Source organism: Hyaena hyaena, unplaced genomic scaffold (genome assembly GCF_003009895.1).
Source record: "Hyaena hyaena isolate Hyena2069 unplaced genomic scaffold, ASM300989v1 scaffold_64, whole genome shotgun sequence".
NCBI classification, from domain to species: Eukaryota; Metazoa; Chordata; class Mammalia; order Carnivora; family Hyaenidae; genus Hyaena; species Hyaena hyaena.
The window spans coordinates 3,792,820-3,814,383 of record NW_024080698.1 but is presented as its reverse complement, the minus strand read 5'-3'; the positions used below and the strand labels follow the sequence as shown (position 1 = coordinate 3,814,383).

The 21,564-nt window shown below is 46.0% G+C and overlaps 1 protein-coding gene and 1 non-coding gene across 10 annotated transcripts in view; one reads left to right on the top strand and one right to left on the bottom strand.

The window, feature by feature from the left end:
- The window catches only part of INPP4A (inositol polyphosphate-4-phosphatase type I A), a 138,761-nt gene that overhangs the window by 74,422 nt on the left and 42,775 nt on the right, over positions 1 to 21,564 (bottom strand). The window lies entirely within an intron of this gene.
- Positions 9,199 to 9,304, top strand: LOC120232059. Its single transcript, XR_005528487.1, has one exon. It is a non-coding gene; the product is annotated as a U6 spliceosomal RNA (small nuclear RNA).

Genomic DNA, 21,564 nt, shown 5'->3' with positions numbered 1-21,564 from the left:
GGGCCCGGACTTCCTTCAGCCACCAGGGCAGATGCCACCCCAGACTCCGCATCTCTCCCCTCTCTCCTTTGGGTGGGGTTGGTCCTTTCAGCCAGAGGATGTGAGAGTGAGAGTGAACACAGCTGCTCAAGGCTCCTCAGTATCACAGCACAAAGAGGGTGTGCCCTCCCAGGGGTGGTGGCTTACACCCCAGCTACAGCAACTCCCTTTCTCTTGCCCTGACAGTGCTTCCATTCACCCCATCCCCTCAGTCCTTGGGCTTCAGTGAAGAGGCTATCATGGGGAGGGAAGGTTCTGCTTTCATGGCCAAAACACCATACTTACCTCCCGGGATGCTTGTACTGCACCCTGGAGAAACTGATTCAGGTGAGTTCAAGCAGAAAGGCACATCTGTTATAAGGATTCAGGGTTGACTTATAAGACTTGAATGGAAATATGGCTGAGCTGATCCAAAGACCCCAACGTCAGCAGCACAGACAACTCTTCTTGGCTCTCCTCTGCTAACCCATGTCATTCTCCCCCTCCCTGCAAATGAGCCTATGCTCACAGTGGTGTCAAGGCAGCTTACAGCCCCCCCAACTCTGCTCTCCAGGTCTAGCTACTGACGGGGTCAAATGCATGCACACTCTCCCAGTCTCTACTCCGGCTCACTCTGGGGAAGGGTCTGGCTTGGTCCAGGTGGCCCTGGGCTGGAAACTGGGTCACAATGTAGCATGAGTGCTCCTATGAGACCTATAAGTTTGGTGGTAGAGAACCCCACAAAGGGGCTAGGGAGAGGATGGAGAGAACCCTCACAACTCACCACAACTTTTAGGAGCCAACTGGAGAGACCCCATAGCAAGTATTCCTCAACTTTTAAAAAGGCAAAGGATTCCCACTGTTTTTTGTTTTTATTTCTGAAAGACAGAGAGAGGCAGAGACTGAGCAGGGGGAGGAGCAGAGAGAGAGAGGAAGACATAGAATCCAAAGCAGGCTCCAGGCTCTCAGCTGTTAGCATAAAGCCAACGAGTTCGACGGGCTCGAACTCATGAACCGCAAGATCATGACCTGAGCCGAAGTAGGACACTTAACCTACTGAGCCACCCAGGTGCCCCCAAAGAACTCCCACTATTAAGTAAATGTTTTTTATATTGTTTAAAATAGAGAACATAAACATAAAAGTGGGTATATACTCTTTCTTCTCAGATCTCTTCAACTACTATGAAACTAAAAGGGACCTATAAATTAACTATAGCAAGACCTCCACAAAAATGAATCACGTTTATATTAAGGTAATGTGCCAGACGGGGACGATGCACAGAAACCATCACTCACCCGTAACTCTGACTGACTCCAGAAGGCCTCTCCTGCCACAAGTCCCCACTCCACCTTTGGCTGGCCTGAGTCAGAAGTGCCTGCAAAGGCCACTCGGTCCACCCAGCAGCCATGTGGTCATAATAACAGACACTGTTCCCCAAAACCATGAGCTGTAGAGCAGGGCAGAGGAGCAGGAATGTGGTGACCCCTACCTGGACTATAAGCAAGGAGTTTCTGGGTCCCGGACAGCAGGACATGTTGTTTTGCTCTTGTGCATGACATCAAGAGAGTTATGGGGAAAAAAGTACAAAACACAGCTTGATGGCCCGCTGTGTAAAAATGCAAGACTGAGGATGCTGGTCACTTCCCTCGAGTCTACACAGTAGAGTGTTCCCGCTATGGGCCAGCCTTATGCTCCTTAATCAGCATCTGCTGCCTACTGGAGTTTCTCATCATGTTTGCAGCTAGTGGGAAAAGGTCAAGAGAGGAGACCAAGAACTGCCCAGCCCAAGATGCCTTCTGGCCACTGACCTGCCTCATCTGTCCGGAGATTCAGGTAGAAAAGCTAACAGGCAGAGTTGTGAGCATGAGCAACAATTCCACTACCAAGTTCCTCCCATGCCCCCTGGTTCCCACAGTCCTCTCGCCTCACTGCCAGTGGGGCTGTTTGACAGATGGGAGGCAGTGGATGGGGCTTCTTCAAGATCAGGAGCCCCGGAGCAAAGTCAGGACCAAAGTCAACCCTTAATCCTCCTACATTCTTTCCAACACTTGAAACAGCATGCAGGGCATGCTAATTCAAACCACAACCAGATGCAGGTGAAAGCCACAGTCTTTTCCCTTGACAAGTTCTACATTTTTAAGCACTTTCACATACATTAGTTTACAATGTTTACTAGAACATTACTTTCTTCCCTCCAGCCCTTTTCAGGACCCCCTGGAAAGAAGTATTTCAAAACATGCTAACCAATCTTTCCCTTTCTGTCCCCACCCACAGTCTTTACAAAGCCCCTCTGGTCACAGTCTCTGACCCAACCTCCAGCCTTCATGTTAAGCAATACTACAGACCAGAGAGGAAATGGGCCTTCCTAGAGAAGGTAGAAGAGAGAACTTGAGGATGTGGGTGACTTCTTTTTTTGCATCATTCATGTTTGATTTGCTTTTTGTAAGCTGAAATTAAGCTCCTTGGGAAAAAAAAATATTGTCAATATTTTGTCAAAATTTTTCAAAATAAATTTTAAAAAATATAAATCTTGGGGGTGGGAATTAAAATTAAGAAACACAAAGCTTGGTGAACAGGATAAAAAGACAAAACCTAGCCAACAATACCAACAAATATTAAAGTAAAACAATATACATAAGTAATGTTCTGTATTTCTGATGGTGGAGAAAGGACTTATACAAATACTGCACAGAAGTATGTTTCAGCAGAAAAGTAGAATGGGAACCCCCAAGCCAGCAAGTCATGACTCAAGACCTAGTTTCTGTGGTGACACATTAACCTGATTAGCAGGGGTTCCTCTGCTCTTTTTGTAGGACTACTGTGGCTCTCTTGCCGCTTCCCCATCTTTGCTGTTCCCAACAGGTTGTATTTATTCACTGTAGAATATCCTGGTTTAGTAAGTGAAGAATACGTCAAGGTGCTTTGGGAAATAGTCGCCGTGCTGTCCCCAGCTCACACTGGTGACAAACACACCACAATTCAAGAATAAAACACGCATCCTCCCCCTCCTTACAAAAACTCCCACGTCCTCTGTGAGGCTTGTCAACGGAAGCAGCGCAGGGAAAGTGAATCAGCTCACCACCCAGACAGTGGCTGGACACACATAAATGGCAGGCTTAACGTGGGGCAACACAGGCCTTGAACAAGGTTAGCCTACTTCGAAGATACCACAGTCCCAAAGAGCTGTCGGTACTTTTTGCAAACCTGACAAGCAAAGTGCACTCTTGGAAGGGAAGCGGGGCACACACACCAGCTCCCAGAAGGGTTAGTGAGATCCAGGCCTGATGCTGCCTGAGACTTTTCAGAATGAGAAGCTCTGTGATCTGGTTTCTGCCAGGTCAGTGAGCAACCATGAAGCCAGGCTTTGGTTCTGTTTCCGAGAACCAAATATCCGGGCAACTTTCAAAACACCTTGCTAATGCTAATGGAGTTTGGGGAAAACAAAGGAAGATCCAACCCCTGGGGTTAATCCAAATAAGATGGCCTCGGGTTCTGTGCACCTGCATCACACCACGTAGTTTCCAATCCAGCCACACCTGCATCACCCCAGTGCCCCCCACCTGGCTCCTGCTGAAATCCTCACCAGCCTCCCTCCAGCACCTCCAGCAGCATGGTACATGGCCTAAAGAGGCACTTTCAGGCTCACTCCAAATACAGTATTTCCTTCTGACCACTGACAGAGTAGGACTGAGAATAATTTGAAAGTTCTGATGTGTCTCAGATGACTGGAGTTGGGTAGAGTCAGTTTATTTTTATAATCACTAGGAAAGCTTGTTTTCTAATTCAGAAGTGTGAGGTTGGGCTTCACGAGAGAATATAAAGGTTTTAGAGCAGCCACAAAATTCCATAAAGGGCTAGAATTGTGAAGCAACAACCACAGAGCAATGAAATGCTGGGAAGACAAAGTTATTTCTAGAACAAGGCAACAAGCCAGGAGACTGAGGATGACTTGCCCAAGGCCTCCAAGTGGGCAGCACCAACGAAGCTGATTTTAGCTTCCGCGCCAACAAACCAAAATTACCGAGAGAAGTTTCAGTCTCGGAAACAAAGTGGGTCACACATTCTGTAAGCTTTACCATAGATAAGTCTCTGGCAAAGTGGTATATTATCAGCCTACTTTAGCTGAAGAAGAGGAATACTGTTCTAATCAATCACTGTTGGGTGGAACACAGAGAGGAGACTCTGAAAAGACTTCCGTGCTCCCTATTTTTACACAAAAATAAAAAGCAAGCAGTCCTGATTCTTACATGAGACTTCTCTGGAGAGAAGGTTTTATAGCTTTAGCTGGCCACCCACTTGAGTTTATTTGGTTGTTTTGGGTTTTCTTGGTTGTTGTGGGGTTGTTGTTGTGTTGTTGTTTTTGAGAGAGACAGAGAGAGAGAGAGTGTGTGTGTGTGTTTCTCTGAGGATGTGATATGATAGGATTGAGACAGGGAAACCAGCTCTTTGATCAAGAGACCTTTCAAGGCCTCTGGGTGGCTCAGTCAGTTAAGCATCCAACTCAATTTTGGCTCAGGTCATGACCTCACAGTTCATGGGTTCAAGCCCTGCATCAGGCTCTGCAATCAGTGTGGAGCCTGCTTGGGATTCTCTCTCTCTCTCACTCTCTCTCGCTCTCTCTCTCTCTCTCAAGTTTTGTTTATTTTGAGAGAGAGAGAGTGAGTGAGAGAGAGCGCGAGAGAGAGACCCTTCTTTCGCATATTTCTCCCATGCGCCTGTGCAAGGAGGAAAGGGCATCACAAAAGCTGGAGAAGTCAGGATCCCTCCCCAGGACTACCTACCAGTCCACAGAGGTGGAGAGGGGTTCCAGGCTCCCCCACTAATCAGTAGCCCCTCAAAGTGTGGTCTGCAGTATCTGGCTGACCAGGGCAAAGAGAACCCTCCCGTGGCAGCCTGGTCACAGACTTACTCCCAAGCTGAGGGTGGCAGGAATGATGAAAACCCAAGAAAAGCAATTTTAAAAAGAGAGCCACAAGCAGTGACCCTGAGACCCAGGCATTTCTTCAGGCAGTGCTCAAAGCAGGTGAGTGAGCCCCACTGGGCAGGGAAAGGAGCCTCTTGGCACTCAGGGTCCTCATGCTAATGGCATGTCTTCCCAACCACCTGTGAAGAAACCAGTGGGGGAGAAGACAGAGGTGTTTCTCTGCTCAGCTGGCAAGCCTGGCCCTCCGACGGCCTGCAGCACCCTCTGACAGGAGTGTTCGTGGGAGTCTGCAATTTGGAACTGCAGTTGTTCATTCATTCAACAGGTGCAAAGCCAGGCACTTACAGGGGACACACAGGTGAGTCAGAAGTGATCCCTACCTGCAAAGAGCCAACAGTGTAACAAAGGAGCAAGACATTCAGACAAGACAAAATGAAATGCATGCCCTAGGCTGTGAGAGAGGTTAAGTCTGGCCAAAGATGATCTGGACACAGTGTGGACAGATCTGACTTTAAAAGGCACAAGCACGCTCAAGAACAAATTAATTCAGGGATCGGGGAGGCCCAGCATTCTCAGGGACAGAGAGAACAGACCAGAGAGCCAGGACTGGGTCCATTCCAGGGAGCCACTGATACTAGACCACAGAGCTGGGCTTCAGCTAGTAGGCATGAAGAACTCTCTAGAATTCTAATTGTTCAAATCAACTGGAAAAAATCTCAGTACTTTCTTGAACTCTCCTGGGCTTCTGAAAACAAGCCTCTTGCTTACTTGTACAAACCAGGGCCAAGATGGCACGTGCACGGAACGGATGGGCAACACCCACAACCGGCACCTGAACAACAACTCTCCCATCCTGGTAGATCTCCAAGGGGCTGCAAGGTCACTGCATCATCACGACAATTAAACCTAAAGCCGACACACTCACTAGCTCTAAGGAAGCACAATTCAGTTCTGCGAATAAAATAAAACCCAATGACAGCAACAACCACAGAAGGAGCTGACACCACTTGATAACTGCAGAGGCCGAGCAATCCTGGTCTATCAGCAAATACCTTACACCAGGGCCACGACTGTCGCCTTTAAGTGGGATGCCCCATGGGACCTCACGCTAAGCTCTGCAGTCGAGAGACTGATCAACAAAGTTGCCAGCAACATCTCCCCTTCTTCTGTGACCTTGTGCCAGAGAGATTTCTAAGTCGGTTGTGCTTTTGTTTAGAAAGAGAATGCTAACCAGTCGGGTACCTGTGTAATAATAAGGAAAACATCAAAAGGTACTTTTGCCATTTTTTTTTCTCCAAAATTTGCAGCTGAGTTCTGAAATGTAGACAACACACTGAGAACAAAGGCCCCCAAGAGATAATCTCCCTGTCATATATCATATTTAAAATTACCATTACCAAGAGCAGTGACAACGAAAACTAATTAAAATCTCTACTTGTGCTTTCACATTTTTTAAAAAATATTCTTGGCAGTTAGGTAATAGGGAGATCAGGAAAAATGAGCCTTCAAAATTTACTGCCTAGAACTGCTCCTATCTCCCACCAGAAGAAATATGGAGGAAAACTATAAACTGGAAGCTAGCATGTAGCAGATACATCTTCCAAGCCACTTCAAACCCCCTTACCAGCCAGCTTCAGGCCCTGTCTCCCTCACTGGAGGCCAGAGAGTACTGATGAGAGCGAGCCAGGGTGGGAGGCCTCCACCAGATGGAATCTTCTCATCTAGAAAACTCAGCCAACTCCAGAGAGGTACCACCTAACACTTCCAGTTAACTAGCCCCATCACTAGGGTTCAATGAGGACTAGGCTCTTAAAGCGGCCAGATGCACACCAGTCAGGCAGATGTGAACATATCTTCCCCCCCCCCCCCCCCCCCAGAATACTGTGCAGGCACTGATATAAGAAAACAACTGAAATCTTGTATCACTTCAGACACACCCTGCATCGGGCCAGAGCTCTCCCAGCACTGCTCAGCTAAGCAGTGTCTGATGCATCTGCATATTTATCAGCTACAAACAAGGAGCAAAGAAATGTCACTGAAACACAACTGATGTAGAATCAGAGCCCTTGGGCGCCTGGGTGGCTCAGTCAGTTAAACATCCAACTTCAGCTCAAGTCATGATCTCACGGTTCGTGAGTTCAAGCCCCACGTCAAACTCTGTGCTGACAGCTTAGAACCTGGAGCCTGCTTCAGATTCTGTGTCTCCCTCTCGCTCTACCCCTCCCCCACTCACTCCTCTCTCTCTCTCTCTCTCTCTCTCTCTCTGTCTCTGTCTCTCTCTCTCTCTCTCAAAAATAAACATTAAAAAAAAAGAATCACAGCCCCTGGGCTCTTGCCTACTTTGAGTTTTAATTCAGCTATTGGGTCTCAGGATCACAGACTCTGGGCACTTTGGTGTCCCACTGCTGGATGTGGCCCTTCCTCCCCACAACTTACCCCCAGTCTACTTTCCTACACGGACAGAGTTGTGTGGTCTGAGTTGTGTTTATTCTGCTCTGTCACTTGCTCCTCACAACAAAGCCTGCCTCAGTCACAGAGAATCATTCTTCCCCCTCTCTGGGGACAGACAGCAAGACTCTGCTTTCCACTCGGGTCATCTCAGAGTTAGCACAGATACTGTAGTACTTCCCAAATGGCAGGCACACGGAGGTCATGACTTCTATTGTGTGCAAAGAATAGAACCAGCACAGGGTGCCTGGGTGGCTTAGTCAGTTAAGCTTCCGACTTTGGCTCAGGTCAGGATCTCACGGTTTGTGGGTTCAAGCCCCGCATCGGGCTCTGTGCTGGCAGCTAGCTCAGAGACTGGAAACTGTTTCGGATTCTGTGTCTCCCTCTCTCTCTAACCCTCCCCTTCTTATGCTGTCTCTCTCTCTCTCAGAAATAAATAAAACATTAAAAAATTAAAAAAAAAAAAAAAAAAAAAGAATTGAACCAGCACAGAATCACTTATACTTGGTGTGCAAAGGTTTTTCCTTAAATAAACTGTTTAACTTAATTTACTGCATGTAATATTTGAACTAATGTTATTGTTACACATATATAACAAATTTAACTGTTTAAATATTAACTAATTAAAAATTTAAGTACTTAATATTACTAACACTAATATTTAAATATTAAAGTTAAAAATTTTTTAATCTTTTTATTTATTTTTGACAGAGAAAGAGCACAAGTGAGGGAGGGACAGAGAGAGAGGGAGACACATAATCTGAAGCAGGCTCCAGGCTCTGAGCTATCAACAAAGAGCCCGACGTGGGCCTCAAACTCACGAACCGTGAAATCATGACCTGAGCTCAAGTCGGACGCTTAACCGACTGAGCCACCCAGGCACCCTTAAATATTTAAGTTACATATATATAGGTATATATAACACATTTAACTATTCAGATATGAAGTTTGCATCCATCTCCAGGGGCAGACATGTCCCCTTCAGGACACTGGGCCTGGAGCAGAGTGAATGGAATATGGCATCCCATCTCCATCCCCACCACCAACCAGCTTTTTTGCTGTGTGGGAAGGCTTGACTCTAAGCCTGTGTCCTCTGTCATTAAGCTGGGGAGACAGCCCCACCTTAGTGGTTTGTTGCAAATCTTGATTAAGAAAGTGTGTGTGTGAAGACTTTGTAGACTACAAGGTACTAAGTAAAATTTCAGTGACACAAAGACTGGGTAAGGGTCAAATGAGATACAAAGGCAAAAAAAAAAAAAATGCTTTGAAAAGGCAGCAGTCAGAATTTAAATCTTTAAATGACACACATTCCCTCTGGAGAATGATACAGCCTGAGCTGGTGAGCAGTACTGAGGCATCCTCAATGGATTAGATCTGGGCCTGCTGAGTGCATGTCTTGTGACACCATGGGGCCCGCAGGAGACCCCGTGATGCTCTGCTGGGTGCCAGACCCATTCAGGCCAAAGACTGAGGCAGGCAGATGTCTCCTTCAACCTCCACCTGGCCCCTGATAGTCATCAGCTTAGCCGAAAAACCTCCTGCTTCTCTAGAAAGGAGACTCTTCCCCTACTGTCCTTGGAAGAACACAAGGGCACAATTAAAAAACTGTGTGGAGACAGGGGGTTATATGAGCATGGTCTGTACTTTCTTTTCAACTTTGCTATGAAGCTAAAACTGTTCTAAAGAACAAAGCATAAAAAAAAAAGACTTCCTGACACTAATTCAGGGGGAAGTTGGGAGGAGAAGGTTAGCTACCCTGTCCTAGATGGTCTAGGAAAAAAAGGGAAAAATAAATCATATACCAACAGTGCCCTCTTCAGCAATACATGTACTAAAATTGGAACGCCACAAGAAGATCAGCACACCCCCTGTACAAGGATGCCATGCAAAGTCATGAAGTGTTCCCTATTTTTTTTTTTTTTGTAAAAAGAATGCCTACAAACATATCAGAAGCTAAGCCTTTTAAGGCATAAGTTTTAGAGTTCTGTAGGCATCAGACTTCTTGGAGCAACATTCTGAAAAGCCTGGAAATTTCAAATAAAGTCAAATAAATATAGCACTCTGTAGATCTTAAACAAGGCTGGATGAGAGGATTAAACCATGTGCCCAGGGAAAGGTTTGCACAGAGAAACTGCAAAGCAGTTCTAAAAATACCGATGTGATTATCCACCACCATGGTTTTAGGGGGGGGGAACAGGGAAGGGATCACAATCTAATCCAAACCTGGCATTTCTGGGAGAATGGCCATATCACTGTGCACACAAACCAGACCCTCAGCCTCCTTCCGGCAGCATGCCACCACCACTCAGATGGCTTCTGTCACCAGGTGGTCATTAAACAGGTCCGAAGGAGGGAGGACAGAGAGAAAACAACTCCAAAACTGCCTTCTTGTTTGTAATGATCTTACATGCCTACACGTTTGCAATTTTGAGTGGGGCTGCTTTCCCAGTTCCTCAGTGGGGCAGGACGCAGCAGTCAGGCTGTCTGTATCAAGAAAGAACAATTAATAGGTTCATGAGTCTGTTCCAGCTGCCATGACAAAACACCACAGTCTGGGCAGCTTAAACAACAGACATCTATGTTCTCACAGTTCTGGAGACTGGAAGTCCAAAATTAAGAGGCTAGCAGGTAGGTTCCTCCTGAGGCCTCTCTCCATGGTATGCAGATGGCCACCCTCTTGCTGTGTCCCCACAAGGCCTTTAATCTGTGAGCCCCTCCCTGCTGTCCCTTCTTCTAGGAATACCAGTTGTATTGGATTAGGGCCCTGCCCTTATGACCTCATTTAACCTTAACTGCCCCTTTAGAGAGACTATGTCCAAATACAGTCATATTGGGGGTCAGGACTTCAACATATGAACGGCAGGGAGGGACAGTTTAGTCCGTAACAACACACCTTACAGATTGTACCAGGCGTCCTGTAATCTAATGCAATGCCCACGTCCAGCATGTGGGTTGGTGGATGCTGCCAGTAAGAGGTCAAGGATGAGAGGTGGCAAAGCAATCCCCACCTTTCTGCTTGCACAGGGTACACTGCCCTCTTACTGAATCCCCTCTCTCCCCCCATCTGACCTGCTGCGATGGCGCTGGGGGAGCCTGTGGTCAAGCACACACCAGTCATTATCTCACTAAGTGCTCAGGGTGACCTTTTAACATTTGATGTCCACTGTCAGAGATGGAAAAGTGACCAGTCAATGTTACAACTCGGACAGTACCAGAACCAGGACACACCAATCCCTGACTGTAAACTCCAGGCCCCAAGCTTCTCCCTCACTCCATCTTTACAATCTCCAGGTCAGGACTGTACATGCTCTGAACATGACATTTAAAATACACCTTCGACAAAAGACCCAGAATGAATCAGAGCCAGATGAGGGCTCTATCCAGAGAGGACCAATAACATTGCTTCTCACACAGAATTAAAGAAAGTCACACTCGAATGTTTAGTTTAATAAACTGTATAATAAAAACCATCTGAAGGTGGGTAAAAAAATAGACATCTCTGTCTTTTTTGTTCCTCTCTTCCTCATTTACTGCTCTCCTTTGCATCAAGTGATAATATTTTCTAGTGTAACCTTTAATTACTTTATCCACATAATTCCAGGGAGACATAGAAACATTCTGCCTGTATAGTTCTATTCCCTTTGTTCAACTATTCCTACACATATATCTATATATACTAGAAACCCAAAAATAATACCGTTACTATTTCTTTACATAGCTTCATGTTTTTAAAGAAGAAAAACATGAAGAAAAGCAGGTATACATTTACAGATCTATTTCTATTACTTATTTACTATTTCTGGTTCTCTTCATTCTGTCCTATGGATTCAAGTTACCTAATGCAGTATAATTCCCCTCCCCCAGGAAGGCTTTGCTTCCATTACCTCCTTTATGCTGTTATTGCCAAATACATTACGTTTCTAAATGTTATTGGCCCAACAATATAACCATATGCATATCATTTAATAAAATTGCTTTTTAAGTCAGTTCAAAGAAGAAAGGGGGAGAAATACACATTTACACTGCCTTTTATAACTATATGATAACCTACACTGCTGGCATTCTTGGTTTCCTCATATGGATTTTTTTTTTTTTAATGTTTCATTTATTTCTGAGAGAGAGAGAGAGAGAGAGAGAGCGCGCGCAGGGTCAGAGGAAGAGGGAGACACAGAATCCAAAACAGGCCCCAGGCTCTGAGCTAGCTGTCAGCACAGAGTTCGACTCGGGGCTCGAACCCACAAACCGTGAGATCATGATCTGAGCTGAAGTAGGACGCTTAACTGACAGAGCCACTCAGGCGCCCGTCCTCGTATGGATTTGAATAGTCATCTGTGGTCATTTGCTTTCAACAACAACTTTCCCTAAATATCCTGTAAGGCAGGTCTGCTGACGACAAATTGTTTTTGTTTTTATTTTAATTTTAGAATCTCTTTCTTCCACCTTCAATGCTGAGAGGGAGTTTTGCTGGATATAAGACCCTTGGTTGGTGGGTTATTTTCCTTTCAGGACTTTGAATAAGCCATCCCACTGTCTTCTCTATCCCACGTCCACTGTTTCTATGAGAGGTCAGTGGCTAATATTACTGGGATTCATTGGTACAATATGAGTCATTTTTCTCTTGCTGCTTTCCAGCTACATTTTTTACTATGACGTGCCTAGGTGTGGATTTCTTTGTATTTCTACTATTGGAGTTTATTGTGCTCCTTAAATGTGTAGATTGTTTTCCATCAAATTTGGGAGGTTTTCAGCCATTATTTCTTTTTTCTTCTGTTCCTTTCTCCTCACCTTCTGCTATTTGTATTATATGGATATTGGTGTGTTTAATGATATCCTAAATTTCTCTGAGGCTCTGTTTGTTTTATTTTTCCTCTGTCACTTGAAATGCATAATCTATCACCCTATCTTTAAGCTTATTAGTTCTATCATCTGCTAGTTAATATCTAGTGCTGTGCCCTTCCAGTGAATTCTTCACACGAGTTACTTTACTGTTCGACTCCAGAATTTCCATTTGGTTTGGGTTTTTTGTTTTGTTGTTGTTGTTTTAAGTAGGCTCCATGCCCAACATGGGGCTTGAATTCATGACCCTGAATCAAGAATCAGATGCCCTACCGACTGAGCCAGCCAGACACCCTAACCATTAGGTTCACTTTTATATTTTCTATCTCTTTACTGACTTATTCCCTAATTGGTCAGATGCTGTCATCATATCAGGTCTTTACTGCATTAAGCATGCTCCTCCAGTTCTCTGAATACATTTATCATGGCTGATAAGAAGTCTTGGTCTAATAAACCCAGCATCTCAGCCCTCTCCCACACAGTTTCTTCACTTTTTAAAAATCTCATCTCAAAGTCCTATTTCTTTGCACGTCTTATCTTTATTTGTTGAAAGCTGGACCTTTTAAATACACTGTAGATCTCTGAATGGTGATCCTCTCCTCCCTGGGGCTTGTTTCTATTTATTCTTCCAGTGAGTTGGCTGGACTCCTCTAGTGAAGTTCGTCCCTGCCCCCTCTTCCCCACAGAACTCGGCTTCCAATGGTGTTCCTCAGGGGGCACAGTCTCCCTGGGAGGACAATGGTTTTATTAGGGTTCTCCTCTTCCCTGCCCGCTTTCAGGCTGCCTGCCTCTGATGTTATCACACCCAGCTGTTAGCCTCCATGAATTGCAGGTTTGGAATGTTCTGTTTTTGACGATGATCTGGGACGTCACTTGTTACACAGCCTGATCCAGTTAAATGCAGGCCTTTTTGAAGGGGTAGTTTTTGATGTGTGTGTTTGAGGTCTGTTCTGACCCCAGGAGGGTTCTTCCTAGTTGTCTCTTTCCCTGGTGGTCTCTTGCCTAAAGTTTCAACTCTTGCTCTCAGGGACCTACCAGCCTCGTTACTGGCTTACCACCAAAATCCCTGTTTTTGAGTGTATCATTAGGTCTGAACTTCCCCATACTCCACTGTAAATAAATTCAGCACCTTTGGGGAGAGCCTCAGAGCTTTCTCTTCTTATGGAAGAGCTTCTACCTCTTCCCCTCCTTGGCAAAACCTCTGAGCCACTGCCCTGGAGCTGGGGTCAAGGACAGTGGCCCACTTCTCTCAGAGTGGCACCCTTGTTTTATGAACAGAGTGCTGGGTGGGGGCAGTAGCTCTTGATCTTCTAGGCTTGACTCTTCTGGAATTGAGCCTCTGCCCTACAAGTAAACTGGGGTATCAGGGGCCAATCGGGGCCTCAGGATTCTCAGCTTGGTGAAGAGCCTCCACCCTACATGTAGAGGCTGGTTGTACTTGCCTGGAATTTAGCCTCTGCAACATGAAGCTCGAGGGGAATGAGAAATGCTGGCAGCTGTCCCTCTCAGGGAGATGTTAGAGCCCTTGATGGAAACCCAGGGGAGAGGAAGCCACACCTTCTTGGCCACATCCAGCCAAAGGTATGGCTTCTGTCACGCTGACCTAAGCAGGGAAAAGAAGGCAACAGCTCAAGTGCCACAAACTCTTGCTGTTATTACTGTGGTTTACTACATTTTCCTGAATAAATGTTTCTTCATTTGCTGTATGCCTTTAGGGCAATTTCCAGATATTTTAATTGATTTCCTTAAAAATTTGTTATCAATGATTGTTGTTTTGCTGAGGAGCAGATCTGCAGAACTCCTAATAGTATCATTCCAGAAGTAGATCCTAATAGAATTTATACTTAATTTCTAACAAAGAACAAAACACTACATGCAAGTTCCTTTTAGTCTACTATTCCATGTCAGGGAAGCTGGCATCAACCAGCAGAGTAGGAATTCTACACACTAAGAGGAAACTTCCCTCAGGAGGAACTAAGCCATACCTTTAAAAATACATTATTTTTAAAGGAGCTCCTGAGTAGCTCAGTCAGTTAAGCGTCCAACTCTTGATTTTGACTCAGGTCATGATCTCACAGGTTTGTGAGATCGAGCTCTGCACGGGGCTCTGCACTGACAGAGTAGAGCCTGCTTGGGATTCTCTCTCCCCACTCTCTCTGTCCTTTCCCAACTTGTGCATGCACTACCATGCATGGTTGGATCATCAGGAAGCATATGAACCACATACAGCCCTCACAATAAATACCCATCACATAAACTCTCTCCTACACCTAAAAGTCTCATTTCATCCTGGGTCACTCAGCTGAGAAGGCCAAAAGGGTTCCAATCAACATCTGAGAGAAATGTGGTACTCTTCCCTCCCAAAAAACACTGGTTTGGGGAGAGAGGCAGGGGAGAGAGGAAAGTTGCTAACACATTCTTGGAAATCACCAAGTGCTGTCCATTCCCCAAGGGCAGCAGATGGCATTCTGAGAACCAAACTGAGGAGAGGGCTGGGAATGTGACACCACCAGATAACCATCTCTACCCACTCGGCAGGGGGGGGGGCTAGGAAGGTGGTTCCAGTGCTGGCTCTGCCATGCAGGAGCTGAGAAGGGGATTGCACTCTGGAACCCCTCCAGCCCCAGATTCCTCATCTATGAAATGGAGCTCCTCGATCACCCACAAAGCCCAAAGTCAGTCCTTAGCAAACCGCCATTGTTCTGCGGAGTTCCTCAATAGGCTCTGCATCCCCTGCGGGTTCCTCCAGATAGCAAACTGATGCCAGAAGGTTGTGCTTCCTTTACAGGCATGATGGGCACTCTTTACAGAGTCAGCCAGTGCCTGGACCTCCCCCAGGCCCTGATTGTGCTCACCTTCATGAAGGTACCAATGGAGTCAACCCTAAAGGACCCCATGATATCACAGGAATCCAGATCCCTGCCCTCACACCCCTGTGAGATTTCCCCCCAGCTGGCTGAGGCAGGACAGATTCCAGGTGTGAGATGGGAATCAGTGATAAAGGGCATGATGTACTGGCCCCCAGAGAGCATATCAGCAGGGTCTACCCCTTCAGACAATAAGAGAGATGTTCCAGTAGGGAAATCTCTAGCAGTTCCTTTTGGCCACAGAGATTATTAGCTGGGTGGCAATTTTAAAAAAGCAAACCACGCTAGAAAAAAATGTTATGAAATATACTGTACTCTTGCCACAACACAGATCCAGTCCTGTCCCCTACCTGCATGCCCTGACAGTCCCTTCCATCTGCAGTATGGGGATGAAAAGGAACACAACTCCATGTGTGACTGTACACAAAGGTGCAGGCTTGTCTCTCTATGAAATGCACTAGGCTTACTGCTCTTTCTCCGTTGTCCCATCTACCCATTATGATGGCTTCCCTCTCGTCACCCATAATCAGGTTACCAGCTTTTTTTTTTTTTTAATATTTTTATTTATTGCTAGGAGAGAGAGAGACAGCGTGAGCAGGGGAGGGTCAGAGAGAGAGGGAGACACAGACTCTGAAACAGGCTCCAGGCTCTGAGCTGGCAGTCAGCACATAGCCCGACGCGGGGCTCGAACCCACGAACCGCGAGATCATGACCTAAGCGAAAGTCGGACGCTTAACCGACTAAGCCACCCAGGCGCCCCTCAGGTTACCAGCTTTTAATGTTCTTGTCAACTGAAGCATGATGCTTCTCCCTGGCCCCCCTCCTGGGGACTCGGAAACCAAACCATCCAGATGAGAGCGCATGTGAGTGCTTTTGAGAACGTCCACCACATGAGGGCCTTAGGGGCTCACAGGTGCTTGGTTTACCTTCTGCTCCCCAGACCCGCCCCACACTGGCTCCGAGGGTGGCTGCTTGTGAAACAATCTTGCCTTACATGTTTGTTACTGTGCTATTGGGTCAGGGAGCAGCATGCTACCAGGAAGGCAGTTGCTGAAAACAAAGACTTTAACACAAACTTAAAAAAAAAATCCACCATCTGACTCTGCGACTACTCATACTGTGAAAATCTTCTGGAAATGCACAAAGCTCACCTCCCACTCTTTTTGGAAATACAATTTGTTTTTGATTAACTGGGTCTCAACTACAATTAGATACAGATGGAACTTATCGTTCCCACTATTGTCTGTCTGACACAGTTTGGGTTTTGATTTTTTTCCTCCACCACCAGAAAGAAATGCAACTTAATTTTATCCCCCCCAACTATAATTTTCTTTAATTATGAAGTTAGCATTTAAATGCTTCTTTTCTTTGGGAAGTGTTTTATTTTGTTCTAAGCAGAAAGAGTCCTCATACTGCAAAATAATAATTTTGGAAAACAAACAAGCCCTTCAAGATCTGCTGTGAAACCCAAAAGAGCGAATATTTTGCCTCAAAGTGTTTTCTGGCCAGATTTGTGGCAGGTGTCCACCCTTCACCTAGTTGTCACCACTGACGGGTCCTCTAGATTCCCCCCTCATTGACTGGGAAGCCTTGGTGTCACAGACTAGTGGCGATTCTGGGACAAGAAGTATAATCCTAGTTTCAAGCAGAATGAGAGGAAGGAAGGGATCCCCACAAGGACAATAAAGGCTCAGGACCAAACCAGGTCGCAAATACCTCTGGAAGTACCTCAATATCTAACCGATGAGAGTCAAACTCCCTTGCCCAAAGCCCCAAGGTCTTCCTCCGTGTTTACCATAATACCATAGGCGTGAGGACTGGTACCTCTGTGAGACCCAACTGAGAAGACCACCATAGGATAGACCCAGTCCCTCCCATATGGTGTCTTCATCTTCATATGGGGCTCCATTCTCCAGATCCAGGTACTGTCTCTTTTCAGAGATTCCTATGCGATGAGCAATATAGTCAGAAAAAGGAGACCAGCAGAAAACCCTAGCCCTCAAGAGGACATTCTTGACTTTCTAGAGCTGGCAGTGCTGTTCCTTGTCCCTCCTGCTCCACTCTAGTCTCCTCCTGCTCCAAAACATGGAGTCTTCCTTCCTTTGTCCCTGAGCCCCTCCCTCCCCCACAGCCAACGCATCACCAAGTCCCGGTGACATGGTGACACACCCAGAACCGGAGTCCTGCTCACTATCTCCACAGCTCCCACCTCACTCCCAGCCATCACACCTTAGGAGGTCACAAGGAGTTCTGGATAAACTTCATTGCCCTGGGCCTTTCTAGACTGTGCACATCACTCCACACACACATGAGTCCTACAAAGATGTTAATTCCAAACAGAGGGAATGGAAAAGACAGACCGAATTTGGCATAGAGAAAGGGTGTAAAACCCTACACAAAAGTCCACGTTAGCCGAGGACAAAAACTCAGGCCAAACAGTGAAAGATGCCTCTATCACTCTCTCCTGGAAACAAGTTATGTGCCCAGAGTTATGGCAGGGGGCCGCATTCCTGTGCATCCTCTCAGCCTCAGGGCAGGGAGCCCCTTCCCCTTTCCTTCTCTGTTGAGAAGAAACCTTTAGGGCCAAATTTTCCTCAGAGCAAGATTGTCAAAGGAGTCAGGCACCTCGGGGTTGCAGCACAGTGCTCCAAAATCCCCAAGATTGGGGCACCTGGGTGGCTCAGTCGGTTGGGCATCCAACTCCGGCTCAGGTCATGAACTCATGATTCATGGCTTCGAGTCCCGCGTCGGGCTCTGTGCTGGCAGCTAGTTCAGAGCCTGGAGCCTGTTTTGGATTCTGTGTCTACCTCTCTCTGACTCTCCCCTGCTCATGCTATCTCTCTCTCAGAAATAAATAAAAACATTAAAAAAAAAATTAAAGAAACAAAATCCCCAAGATAAAAGATGCTGAACCACTTGGTACTGATGCTGCCAACAGATGGAGTGTAAATGACAGCTCCCATTTGGTGCTTCAGTGAGCCAGTGCCATCAGTGTCATTCAGCATGACAGAGCCCTTTGCCACCACCGAGGACAACCACAGAGACAGGAAAAGGTTGCGGACCCAGCCTAGTCCTCAGTGTGTGCCTCCACTCTCCTGCACCACGCCAATTTTATCTACTAAGCCATCCAGTAGATGATGCCTACATCCCTCTCCCTTGAGGTCCAATATAGCATTTCCAAGTCAACTAGCCACCAGCTGTGGACTCATGGCACCCACTGAAGTGTGAGGCCACATTCTCTTCAGAATTGGTTTTTCCTGGATTCTCTCCCTTTGGGGCCCCACCATGCTCAGGAGCTCAGACAGATCTGACACAGCTTTCCAATCATGAAACAAACTGGTCACTCAGTACTACCTCCTCTTCTTTTGAGGTTTCTCTGCTCTCATCACCCTCTTTTCTAATACCACTGGCACCCCACAGAGGGCTAAGGCAATCGGCCCAACACTGGCTTCCCAGTGAGTCTGAGAACCAAAACTACATCACGTACACACACATGCACATAGACATGCATGCACTCACTTAAAGGCAAGGATCTGGAGTCTTTAGGTCGGGATGTGAGGCTTCTATCAAGTAGCTCTCACATCAGGATCCCACAGCACTTCCCACCACACCCCAGACACAGGAGCTGGCTCTGAGCCCAGCCCCTAGACCTGTCCCTGAACCTCAACTTCAAGCAGCCCTCCCTTTAAGGAGCTATGGCTCTGTTTCCTATTTACCCAGCTCAACGTGTCAAAACTTCTTTTCCATTGGGTTGTTTTCTCAGGTTAGACTTTATTGCTTTTGACCAAGAGCCACTACAAGACTCAGGGTGCAGGAATCATTCATTCAGGACATAGCATCCACCATGAGCTGGCAAGAAAGTATGTGACTTCAGAGCAAGAGCCTATGCATAAAGATATCACCAGTATAGTGACAATTTCAAAAACAGAACTCAGAATAAGGGGCACATCAATTTATAACTGTAAGATGATATGTGTAGAGCCCAAGAAGGAGGCAGAGCTGGCCAATGGAGGAGGTTTTCAGTTACCCCTCACTAGTATTGCTACTTACATGTTTTGCTTTCATCTTTGTCACTCAGTTGAGTGCACAGGAACTGAAATTATAACACTTTTAGACACTCAGTGCCCATGTCTTAGTTTCTAATACCATATTCTCCAGTAAAAGGGCTGAGGGTCCTTTGGAGAAATGGTTGATTCTAGGGCTGGGACAGGAAAATAACAAGATGAGCATGGAGTGTCAAAAAGGAGGGACGTGCTAAAACAACAAAAAACAAAAACCCAGTAAAAAGTCCCATAATAATGGGAGTATGACGAAGGGTCCCAGGAGCCGACTGAAAGAGCTTCCAGCAGCCAAAGATGTAATGATGTGAGCAATGAAATAAATAACCTAATACTGGATTATAACCCAAAGTCTAAAATAAATATCCATGACTCTTTACTAATATAAATGAATGAATAAACAAACAAATAAATAAAATTCTTCCCATACTGAAGGGAGTTCCAAATAATTCCATTTGGAATTCCATATTGAAGAATCCCAAATAATTGATGTCCTGTCCCTTCAAAGAGGTAAAGCCTCTCACCCCTTACCTGTGGGCCACACATGGCAAATGCCTTCCAAAGAGAACATTATATAGGAGGTGGGAGTATACCTTTACAAGAAGAAACCTGATAGACCTCACCTGAGCCCAGTGCTCAAGGTCAGAGTCCACAGTGATAAGTCATGTTGACAGTGTGTGCCCTGCTGTGATGTGACCAGAAGGGGACTTCATCCTTGTGGCCTTGCTCTCCAAAACCCATATCCCCAATATTACATGAGAAAATCATCAGACAAACCCATGACAAGGGTGGGTTATAAATATCTGGACAGTAGTCCTCAAAATTGTCAAGGTCATCACAAGGGAAGTCAAAAATTCTCACAACCAAGAGGACTCTAAGGAATTAAGATGAGTAAGTGTAATGTGGTATCCTGGATAAGGATCTGGAGACAGGAAAACAAAGCATGGAGTTTAGTTAATAATAATGCATCAATATCGGTTCATTAGCTGTGACTGATGTACCACGATAATTTAAGACGTTAACAATGTGGGAACACGGGTGGGGGCAGGAGATAGAGAGGAACTCTGTACTATCTTTGCAACTTTTCTATAAACCTAAGACTATTCTAAAATTTAAAAGTTTATTTAAGAAAATAATCTTAGCTCTGAATCAACTGACCTTCCCTCCCGCCCCCACCTTTTTTTTTTCTTAAAGCAGGAATGGTAACCTATATTTATCTCCTCCCAGCGCTTAATTACCTCTGGCCTCCTTAGGCTCCAATCACCGTACATTTGTGGGCTTGCTGAGTGTTGGCTTCCAGTCTCCCCCATGCCTACTTCCTGCCGTTGGCTGAGGTCACTGGCACAATGGCTCTAGGTCAAGGCAGGCAGACTCCTCACATGACAGGTCCCACCGGGCTAAGGCCATCAGAAGTAGAGCAATCAGACATTTGAGAAGCAGCTGCCTTGCCCTTCATGCATCCCAGCCTTCTAAGAATTGGCTTCTATTCCTAGACTCCTCTGATGTAATTCGTCTGCAGGGATCCAGCACATGATCTAAAATCTCTGTGGTCTGGGCCTGATTCACCTACCTCAAGCTGCAGGGCCTCCGGGCAACTCTGGGGAGCCCCTGCCTTGGCCTGAGCCAGGTCTCCCTTCTTCCGACTCCCCTGCAAATCCACCAGTTTCCACTTTTTTAGGCCATTGAGCTGTACCACTGCTTGGGGACATAGGCTCACGAGAAAGTAGAAGGGGTTCCTCTTCCTAGAGGAACTTCCTAGAGGAACTAAGAACAAGGAAAGGAGCAGGACAGGAAAAAAGCAAGAGAAGGAGAGAAGATGAGAGAACAGGGCAGCGCTGTGCTGGATAAGAAGCAAGATTTTTCAAAGTGCCCAGACTTTCGGCACCGCAGGAGAGTTCACAGCATCTCTGCTCCTCCACAAAGTGTCTCTGCTACCAGGATACGTTGGACCCTTAGACTATCTTGTAAGAGTGCTTGCGATGTATGTGCTTTTCCATAAAACATGGCCTAACTGATTACTGAGATTTCGGGAAACAACATAAATCAGTCAACGTCATTATGGCTCCCTATGAAGATACCCGGAAAAACACCCGAAAAAGCTAGAAATTGAGGCTTCTGTTATAGGGAGGCATCAGGGAACAAATCGGCTGCCAGGCTAGCATGGTCCGCTCTGTGGGGCTGCGGCAAATCTCCCACTGCAGGTGGTGATTCGAAACTTCTACACAGTCCTGTTTCTAATTTAACTTTCTCAGCAGGAGGCACCCCTTACCTCTTTTTTAGTGAAACCTAAATAATTTTTATGAAGAAGAGATCATTTAATTTGGGTGGTTTAGCAAATGGCATGTTTTAGTACTTTAGACAAGGTGTTCCCAACAGATTTCTATTTTCTCAGTTCAGACTTACTTCAAGAAA